Source organism: Haliotis rufescens, unplaced genomic scaffold (genome assembly GCF_023055435.1).
Source record: "Haliotis rufescens isolate VD_foot unplaced genomic scaffold, xgHalRufe1.0.p SCAF_17, whole genome shotgun sequence".
Taxonomy (NCBI): Eukaryota; Metazoa; Mollusca; class Gastropoda; order Lepetellida; family Haliotidae; genus Haliotis; species Haliotis rufescens.
The window spans coordinates 20,701,829-20,713,160 of record NW_025963857.1 but is presented as its reverse complement, the minus strand read 5'-3'; positions in this window follow the sequence as shown (position 1 = coordinate 20,713,160).

Here is an 11,332-nt window from a genome sequence, read left to right as displayed (position 1 = left end):
CAGTAGTAGTGGCAGTAGAGGTGGCATCAGTAGTAGTGGCAGTAGAGGTGGCTTCAGTAGTAGTGGCAGTAGAGGTGGCATCAGTACTAGTGGCAGTAGAGGTGGTATCAGTAGTAGTGGCAGTAGAGGTGGCATCAGTAGTAGTGGCAGTAGAGGTGGTATCAGTAGGAGTTGCGGTAGAGGTGGCATCAGTAGTAGTGGCAGTAGAGGTGGCATCAGTAGTAGTGGCAGTAGAGGTGGCTTCAGTAGTAGTGGCAGTAGAGGTGGCATCAGTAGTAGTGGCAGTAGAGGTGGTATCAGTAGTAGTGGCAGTAGAGGTGGCATCAGTAGGAGTGGCAGTGGAGGTGGCATCAGTACTAGTGGCAGTGGAGGTGGTATCAGTAGTAGTGGCAGTAGAGGTGGCTTCAGTAGAAGTGGCAGTATAGGTGGTATCAGTATACATCTGTTGTAGCACGTGTTGTAGTGGAATAGTAGTAAATGTGCTGGAAGGAGTAGATGGAGTGGTATAGTAGCTGATGTTGTAGTGGCAGTAGATGTAGTTTTAGTAGTAGATGTTGTGGTAGTAGTGGTAGATGTTGGTGTGGCTTAGTAGTAGATGTTGTGGTGTTAGTAGTAGATGTTGTGGTAGTAGTGGTAGATGTTGGCGTGGTTTAGTAGTAGATGTTGTGGTTTTAGTAGTAGATGTTGTGGTAGTAGTGGTAGATGTTGGAGCGGTTTAGTAGTAGATGTTGTGGTTTTAGTAGTAGATGTTGTGGTAGTAGTGGTAGATGTTGGAGTGGTTTAGTAATAGATGTTGTGGTTTTAGTAGTAGATGTTGTGGTAGTAGTGGTAGATGTTGGCGTGGTTTAGTAGTTGATGTTGTGGTTTTAGTAGTAGATGTTGTGGTAGTAATGGTAGATGTTGGAGTGGTTTAGTAGTTGATGTTGTGGTTTTAGTAGTAGATGTTGTGGTAGTAATGGTAGATGTTGGAGTGGTTTAGTAGTTGATGTTGTGGTTTTAGTAGTAGATGTTGTGGTAGTAGTGGTAGATGTTGGAGTGGTTTAGTAGTAGATGTTGTATTGGAATGGCAGTAGATTTTGTAGTGGAACTGCGGTAGATGTAGTGGTATGGAAGAATTTGTTGTAGTGGTAGTAGCAGGCCCTGGAGTGGTAATGGTAAATGTTTTGATAGGTTTAAAAAAGTTCACATACACATACGTAAACTGGCTGTACACATTTAAACGAGAACTGTATTTATAGTTTGTTGACATGATTGAAAAACAAAACTGAATCGACATTATATATTTATTATTCATCCTCTCAATGTCGCAAGAATTAGCGTACAGATTTTGTAGGATCAAGATGAATTAAGCCACAAAGAGTAGTTCCCCCTGAAACTTGAAGCGCTAATAAAATCTTGTTCTGTCTCAAGGAACCGTACGTCCCTTTGATGATGGTTGTGCAGATTGCGGATGGTTGGGTTCACGGACAGGAGGCCATGACTGGAATCACGATGGGCAGGTCTACCAGTAAATACGCGCGGCCCCAACCAACTCTGTCACCTTGTTCTTTGGGCAAACATTGTATCATTTGACTGCACCCCCCGACCTCCGAAGACCCTGGTGGTGCAGGCACCATTTGCAGATCGATTCTAGTAATTCCAAGGTGAAAAAAACATGATAGATGTAGACCATCGACTTTGGCAGTCACAGCGATTTCAGATTCATTGGGCACTTGATGCACTGCCGTCTCTAGTGAGATCTAGTGATTTCAAGAACGTACGTGTATTTACATGTACCGATCCTCAGACGTACCTGCTGTTTCTGTTTCAGGGCAAAGTGCTTTAGTTTCACCCGCTCCAGTTGAACCAACAACAACATAACAGCCTTTCATAAGCACGATGAAGTCGGTCTTTGCGTGTATCAATAATGTGAGTAATTAAGTAACACTCCCGAAGGGAGTTTGCTCCGACGAACTCTGCCTCAGACTTGGAAGCGTTTGTGGTTCGTCATGCTCTCGAGAAGGCTCTGATGCGGATCTCTACCTTGAAGCTAACATCGTGCGAAGCAGCCTCAAACACAGCTCTAGCAGAGGCGAGGTTTATGGTAGGGCTTCCAAAGGCTGCGGCCGTATTCGGACGGAGACACAAATACCTTCAGTGCTAGCTCCGATTGCCCTTACTCTTAAACCCAGGCTAGGACATGCAATTTGTTCCAAACGTATCCATAAGTTTGTTTGTTTGTTGTTTAACGCCGACCTCAGCAATATATTCCAGCAATGTGAAGGCGGTCTGTAAATGACCGAGTCTAGACAAGGCAATCCAGTGACTGACATAATGAACATCGATCCACGCAATTGGGATTCGATGACATGCATCAACCAAGTCAGCGAACCTGACCACCCGATCCCGTAAGTCGCCTCTTACGACAAGCATAGTCACCCTTTACGGCAAGCATGGGTTGCTGAAGACCTTTTCTACCCCGGATCTCCACGGGTTGTATCCTTAAGTGACAATAAGTCCTGGACAAAGTTCTGTGATACTTGCGACGGACGGACAACGGAGAAAGTGGTACTAGGATTGTAGGACCAATTGTTACAATGTAAAATGCATTCCAAAAACCGTAGAAAATACAAACAAAATGGCGGTCCAGAATGGCGGCACTCTTCTCGATAGCATCGAGGATGTGTTGGCTCTTCTGTAAAGTGTTACTGAATTTGGAAACAAATAATATTTTTATTTATGTCTTAGCTGTTTGTACCGGGTCCCAAGTGGGTGCATGTGTGTTTATCTCATTGTTATATCTAGATACTCGATCCTGTCTAGACGGCTAGCGGGGCCATGGGCTAGACGGACAGAATTGCTCAAGACTGGGTTACACAATTCATCCCGGGGACCCTCAAATGACGAGAGCCCCGCTCTTTTATGCGAGTATATATGTCGTCTGCCTCTAGTGGAGTTTCAGTCCCTTGAACAACTGTGACTTGTCCGACTGCGGGTTTCTCCAGAGCAGCAGCGGATATGTCGTTGTTCACCCTTGAAACAGGAGGACTCTCATTGGAGTTATCCTCAACTATCCAGTGCATTAGCTCTCCATTCTAACTTAATAAAACCCATCACCAATATTCTTCAATAGGTATTCTTTTAGCCCCATAAGAATTAACACAAATAAAAGTAAACGTCAAGTGAAATTACTCGCACGTACGAGAGATATTCTGTGCAAAATTAAGATAGGTGAATGAGTGAGTGAGTTTGGCTCAACGCCGCTTTGAACAGTATTCCAGTTATATCATGGCGTGTCAGCTTGAAGTGGGAGGAAAGCCCGAAGTGATGCTGGTCTCAGACGTTTACCACTTCGGTGAAATCCACAAGCACAGTTTGGTGGTGACAAACATGGACAAACATTGAAACATAATCAGAGCGAATCTGAGATTCGAACACACGGTTATAGATTTCTAGCTCGCCAAAGGGACGCATGACGTATTGCACGGCTTTAAGCGACTGGGCCAACTGTGCCCCATGTAGTCAAAGAAGTTCCCTGTCATACCGTTTCACATGCCCCCTCACAGATATGACAGTGCCCACCCCCTCCTCCCCTGAACCCCGAATACCATCACATTTTTCACTCTAAGTCGCTGAAAAAGTGTCGAAAAGAAATGATATCATATATATTGTACACCATGGTTAAATGGTTAGTCTGAGTACCAAAAACGATTGTATTCGCGTCCTGTGTACCACACCATTAAATACCGAATAACCTCAAAATTGACCCCCGCATCCCGCGTACCAAAATGGGGTTTGTAGCCTGAGATATGTCTGAAAGCTGCGGTATTTAAACGTCGCTGTCAAGTGATTGGCTTCAAGATGACTGCTTATCACAAGCCGTTGACACAGCGTCAGCCCGTCGAATCGAGGTTTGTTCTCAACTCACCACGTGGCCTGAGTCGTATATATGGAGACATGCTCATCAGCGCCACGAGCATTGTCTCAGCCTAGGCAAGTCTAGATCAGATTAAACCAAGTCTAGTTTCCCAAATTCCACACAGTAGAAGAGGAAAGGTTCTTTGGAAAAAAATAAATAAAAATACTTTAAAGACATGATAAAATAGACTATAAACAGAAGAAGAGAAAATTTTAAAATTCCCCACCAAAACAATTATTTTCAAATGTTTTCATAGACTAAGCGTTAGTCTAGGGGGACCGTGCAGAGAGCTAGTGGACACTCGGGACGTTTCGCAAGATCGAACGTATGTTACTTATACGCATGCGACTGCTTGTGTTGTCACAGAAAATTCACCTCGAATTCTGAATGTCAACTGAAAGAAAGACGATTTGTGAAGAACTTGTTTTTCATGTTTTTGCAATGTTTTCTCCATAGACATAGACATGGCTTTTTAATATAGAAATCAGTTCGCTTAACAGCTGATTGCTCCCTTGATGGTCAACACTTACGATTCATCCCAGTACTTCTTCATTCTAGCATTGGAAAGGATTGTCTCCTTTATGTTCACACGCTTTTATTTCCTACTCCTAACTCCAGGAACAATAAGCACATTCCTGGCATCAGTTTCAATGCTAAACAGATGTGTAACGGGTGGTGCGACCGCACTGTTCAGTCCAGGATCATTGATGATCTGGAAGGTTTCTTTGTCAGACGTTTCCTAGTCTGTCTTACAGACCCTGATACAAATATATATCAAATACAGCCCATGCAAGTCTATAATGTTTGGCAAGAGAGACACTGGGCTCCCATTTGTTAGATATTTTTATTAAGATAACTGAACAACTGTTTTTTCTGTACGATATGTTCATTTTAGACGTTTCCTTGCTCTCCAGATGCCTCAATGCCTTCAACTTGACCTGGTCTTGTCACCATGATGTGACGGGTTTGTTGGTCTTGTAGGCAGACATGTACATCTTGTTCTTGGTTTCCTGTACTTATCATGCTGAAATGGCTTGATGTTCTTTGGTCTGGAATTGTCGTTCAGTTCAACCTCTTAATGAGTCAACTCATCGTCAGGCTAGTAGCAAGTACTGATGTATTAAACTTCATTCTATTTTTCTGTACCAAATGCTAGATGTGAGAATCCTCGGCTTTATGAAACCTCATATTTTTGCTCAGAATCAAGTGCTGGATGCGACAATCGACGGTTTTATGAAACCTCATACTATTGCTCAGAATCAAATGCTGGATGCGACAATCGACGGTTTTTATGAAACCTCATACTATTGCTCAGAATCAAGTGCTAGATGCGAAAATCGACGGTTTTATGAAACCTCATACTATTGCTCAGAATCAAGTGCTAGATGCGACAATCGACGGTTTTATGAAACCTCATACTATTGCTCAGAATCAAATGCTAGATGTGACAATCGACGGTGATATAAAACCTCATACTATTGCTCAGAATCAAATGCTAGATGTGACAATCGACGGTGGTATAAAACCTCATTCTATTGCTCAGAACGAGATGCTAGATAGAACAGGTTACAGTGGTATGAAACCTCATGCTTTGGCTCAGTATCAGATACTAGAGTTGACACGAGACTGTGATATACGTTTTATCAATAACGGACTTTTTACGTAATTATCGTAATAATCAGCCGGACAAAAGAGAGCATACACTAAAACATCACACATGTTCCTCGAGACGTCGTGTGCACGTCACGTGTTGTGAGATACGCATTGATATGATGCATGTAGTATCGTCTCTGATACACGTATAAGATACATGCCCATCGATGAACTATTAATGCTTATGTTTAGCCACCACAAAGCATGGGTGTATGTATACTTTCTTTAGCTCCGGCAGTTTAGAACGACAACAGAACACACTAGATAATTCAGGATGGTCAACACGGTACACGTCAACCTTACACTGTCAGTTTGTAAAGGAAATCACTCACCTGTGAATACAGTACCTACCGTGTAATAGTATTTAAGAAACAAACGACGAGATGGAGTTGTATATCGTACAATAAAACACTGCAGGGAGAATAAAGCATGAGTGACGCAGATCAAAATGGTTTATTTTCCCTGCAGTGTTTTATTGTACTATAAACAACGACCACGAGTCGTTTATTTCTTATATGGGTATAATATGTATGTGAAGCCCATTTCTGGTGTCTCCCGCCGTGATATTGCTGGAATATTGCTTATTTTAAGCGGCGTAAAACCATAATCTCTCACTCATTTATTTCTTATATGAGATATCAAAATGTACAGCCTCTTTAAGGATGTTAATAAAATGTTCAAAATTTACCCGTATTTTCATAATGAAGACTTTCTGAACACAATCCGACCTCGGCAATGTCGGACAAGTCCATTACGGGGTTACGTTTGGTATTTCCCAGATATTCTCACAGTTTTCACGTCGATTATCTGTACCTTTTTCTTCCAATACCGATTGTCTTATCTCTCCAACGTTTGGATGCGACCATTGCGTGTATCTGCTTTCCCCAGCTACATCTATGGGAAACAATCACTAGACACTTCCCTCTAAAACATAAATAACATCGTCCAATATACGTCATCAAGTTGCGAGCCTTGTTCGAATCTCCGGAAATGACGTCATGATAGAACAATGTTTTTTTTCGTGAAATGTTCTTCATGTTTCTTTGCGATTTATGGCGAAGCTATTTTATATTAAGTTATAAAATACGAATGTTTTTGAGTGGCGTTCATATCTATCTTTTATCTGTCACCACCGGGCCGGTAATGTAATGTAGTGAGAACTGTGTGAATTGTGACGTGAAACGTAAGTGTATGATTTCGGTGAAATATGTTTGTGTTATCTGTGACCACAATCGGACGCTTAGTATAGTGGTTTGGAGTGCGAATAAGGTTTTATTCTCAATCCAGATTGGTGTATTGCATTATCATAAATAAGATAAATATGTATTTTCGTTTTTCATTTTCCACAAGGGAAAGTAACATATTTTATGACCGCTTCTATTCACAAGGTCGCTAATTGAGAGTGACGTGCGTGTGTGAATGATGTGTAACGCCAGCCTAGTCAGCAATAGTCCAGCAACACAACGCCAGCCTGTAAATAACTAGGTATTGGTCAGACATGAACAAACGATCTTTTCAATCGAGGCACCTTGAAAGGCAAACAACGCCACAGAGCCTGGCCGACTGATCCCCTTGTCTCACACTTACCACCGACCCGTGAAGATTCCGGGGTAGAATAGGTCTTCAGCAACCCATGCTTACCGTAAAAGGCGACTATGCTTGTCGTAAGAGGCAACTTACGGGATCGGGTGGTCAGGCTCGCTGAATGGATTGAATCATGTCATCGTATACCAACTGCATGGGTCGATGTTCATGATGTCAATCACTGGACTCGATTATTTACAGGCCGCCGCTGGAATGTTGCAGAGTGCGGCGTTAAACAACAAACAAACAAAGAAACACACTTCCCACACGCATTCTGTACTTGGGACCTAGTCTGACACTGGGATCGGGTGAACACTGTGGTCGTAGAGTGCATGGGCAGGCTACTTGAATGATGGGAACTGATGACGGGGAGACCTTGTTGTCATATGCTTAAGTTGTTGGCAACTTTCTGTATTTTGATATTAGCGTGTGTTATCACCAATACCTGCTTGGACAGAAGTCAGTGTTGGTTAACTTTAAGCATATTTCATGTTTAAATTTGGTGAATTTGTGCATCTTTTATGGCACCTTGGTTTATCTCCTCCAAAGCAAGTGTTAACAGGGGATAAACAGGAAATAACAACATGTACTGGTGAGTGAGTTAGGTTTAGCCCCGCCTTAAACTTGTCATGGCGTAACATTTTAATGTGGTAGGAAAACGCGAAGTGGATCAGTTTGTAGAAAGATTTGGTTGATTATATTGAAGATAGAAATCATTTGTACAATTAGTTCTTGTGTAATGTTTAAAAGTGAAATTTGACAGCGTTTTATACAGTATTTCAGTTACATCCCGGCGTGTCGAATCCTTGTGGGAGAAAGGTCCACACTGATACAGGTCGTAGATGTTTATCGCTTTGTCGAAACCCATGAACTTTGGTATAATGATGGACTTTACCTGCAAATAGAGCTACGTGCACAAAAGGGAGACTACTCTGCCTTCACGCTGTTTGCTATCGGGGTCATGTGCCTTTGTCAGGTGCAGTTTTCATATAAGATAAAGGTCATATTGTTTCCCTGTGGGATTCCAGGGCGGACCGTTCACCAGTACCTCATGCTTGTCTTCCTGTAAGGTTCCGGGGCAGACTATTTCACCAGTACTTCATGCTTGTCTACCTGTGAGATTCAGGGACGGACTATTTCACCAGTACCTCATGCTTGTCTCCCTGTAAGGTTCCGGGGCAGACTATTTCACCAGTACTTCATGCTCGCTTCCTGTGAGATTCTGGGACGGACTATTTCACCAGTACTTCATGCTTGTCTCCCTGTAAGGTTCCGGGGCAGACTATTTCACCAGTACTTCATGCTCGCTTCCTGTGAGATTCTGGGACGGACTATTTCACCAGTACTTCATGCTTGTCTCCCTGTAAGGTTCCGGGGCAGACTATTTCACCAGTACTTCATGCTTGTCTCCCTGTGAGATTCCGGGACGGACTATTTCACCAGTACTTCATGCTTGTCTCCCTGTAAGGTTCCGGGGCAGACTATTTCACCAGTACTTCATGCTTGTCTCCCTGTGAGATTCCGGGACGGACTATTTCACCAGTACTTCATGCTTGTCTACCTGTAAGGTTCCGGGACGGACTATTTCACCAGTACTTCATGCTTGTCTCCCTGTAAGGTTCCGGGACGGACTATTTCACCAGTACTTCATGCTTGTCTACCTGTGAGATTCAGGGACGGACTATTTCACCAGTACCTCATGCTTGTCTCCCTGTAAGGTTCCGGGGGCAGACTATTTCACCAGTACTTCCTGCTCGCTTCCTGTGAGATTCCGGGACGGACTATTTCACCAGTACCTCATGCTTGTCTCCCTGTAAGGTTCCGGGGGCAGACTATTTCACCAGTACTTCATGCTCGCTTCCTGTGAGATTCCGGGACGGACTATTTCACCAGTACCTCATGCTTGTCTCCCTGTAAGGTTCCGGGGCAGACTATTTCACCAGTACTTCATGCTTGTCTCCCTGTGAGATTCCGGGACAGACTATTTCACCAGTACTTCATGCTTGTCTCCCTGTGAGATTCCGGGACGGACTATTTCACCAGTACCTCATGCTTGTCTCCCTGTGAGATTCCAGGGCAGACTATTTCACTAGTACCTCATGCTTGTCTTCCTGTGAGATTCCGGCGCAGACTATTTCACCAGTACTTCATGCTTGTCTCCCTGTGAGATTCCGGCGCAGACTATTTCACCAGTACTTCATGCTTGTCTCCCTGTGAGATTCCGGGGCAGACTATTTCACCAGTACTTCATGCTTGTCTCCCTGTGAGATTTCGGGCTAGACTATTTCACCAGTACTTCATGCTTGTCTCCCTGTAAGGTTCCGGCGCAGACTATTTCACCAGTACTTCATGCTTGTCTCCCTGTGAGATTCCGGGACGGACTATTTCACCAGTACTTCATGCTTGTCTCCCTGTGAGATTCCGGGGCAGACTATTTCACCAGTACTTCATGCTTGTCTCCCTGTGAGATTTCGGGGCAGACTATTTCACCAGTACTTCATGCTTGTCTCTCTGTGAGGTTCCAGGGCAGTCTATATCACCAGTACTTCATGCTTGTCTCCCTGTGAGATTTCGGGGCAGATTATTTCACCAGTACTTCATGCTTGTCTCCCTGTGAGATTCCGGGGCAGACTATTTCACCAGTACTTCATGCTTGTCTCTCTGTGAGGTTCCAGGGCAGTCTATATCACCAGTACTTCATGCTTGTCTCCCTGTAAGGTTCCGGGGCAGACTATTTCACCAGTACTTCATGCTTGTCTCCCTGTGAGATTTCGGGGCAGACTATTTCACCAGTACTTCATGCTTGTCTCCCTGTGAGATTTCGGGGCAGACTATTTCACCAGTACTTCATGCTTGTCTCTCTGTGAGGTTCCAGGGCAGTCTATATCACCAGTACTTCATGCTTGTCTCCCTGTAAGGTTCCGGGGCAGACTATTTCACCAGTACTTCATGCTTGTCTCTCTGTGAGGTTCCAGGGCAGTCTATTTCACCAGTACTTCATGCTTGTCTACCTGTAAGGTTCCGGGGCAGACTATTTCACCAGTACTTCATGCTTGTCTCCCTGTAAGGTTCCGGGGCAGGCTATTTCACCAGTACTTCATGCTTGTCTCTCTGTGAGGTTCCAGGGCAGTCTATTTCACCAGTACTTCATGCTTGTCTCTATGTGAGGTTCCAGGGCAGTCTATATCACCAGTACTTCATGCTTGTCTCCCTGTGAGATTTCGGGGCAGACTATTTCACCAGTACTTCATGCTCGCTTCCTGTGAGATTCCGGGACGGACTATTTCACCAGTACTTCATGCTTGTCTCCCTGTAAGGTTCCGGGGCAGACTATTTCACCAGTACTTCATGCTTGTCTCCCTGTAAGGTTCCGGGACGGACTATTTCACCAGTACTTCATGCTTGTCTACCTGTGAGATTCAGGGACGGACTATTTCACCAGTACCTCATGCTTGTCTCCCTGTAAGGTTCCGGCGCAGACTATTTCACCAGTACTTCATGCTCGCTTCCTGTGAGATTCCGGGACGGACTATTTCACCAGTACTTCATGCTTGTCTCCCTGTAAGGTTCCGGGGGCAGACTATTTCACCAGTACTTCATGCTCGCTTCCTGTGAGATTCCGGGACGGACTATTTCACCAGTACCCCATGCTTGTCTCCCTGTAAGGTTCCGGGGCAGACTATTTCACCAGTACTTCATGCTTGTCTCCCTGTGAGATTCCGGGACAGACTATTTCACCAGTACTTCATGCTTGTCTCCCTGTGAGATTCCGGGACGGACTATTTCACCAGTACCTCATGCTTGTCTCCCTGTGAGATTCCAGGGCAGACTATTTCACTAGTACATCATGCTTGTCTTCCTGTGAGATTCCGGCGCAGACTATTTCACCAGTACTTCATGCTTGTCTCCCTGTGAGATTCCGGCGCAGACTATTTCACCAGTACTTCATGCTTGTCTCCCTGTGAGATTCCGGGGCAGACTATTTCACCAGTACTTCATGCTTGTCTCCCTGTGAGATTTCGGGCCAGACTATTTCACCAGTACTTCATGCTTGTCTCCCTGTAAGGTTCCGGCGCAGACTATTTCACCAGTACTTCATGCTTGTCTCCCTGTGAGATTCCGGGACGGACTATTTCACCAGTACTTCATGCTTGTCTCCCTGTGAGATTTCGGGGCAGTCTATTTCACCAGTACTTC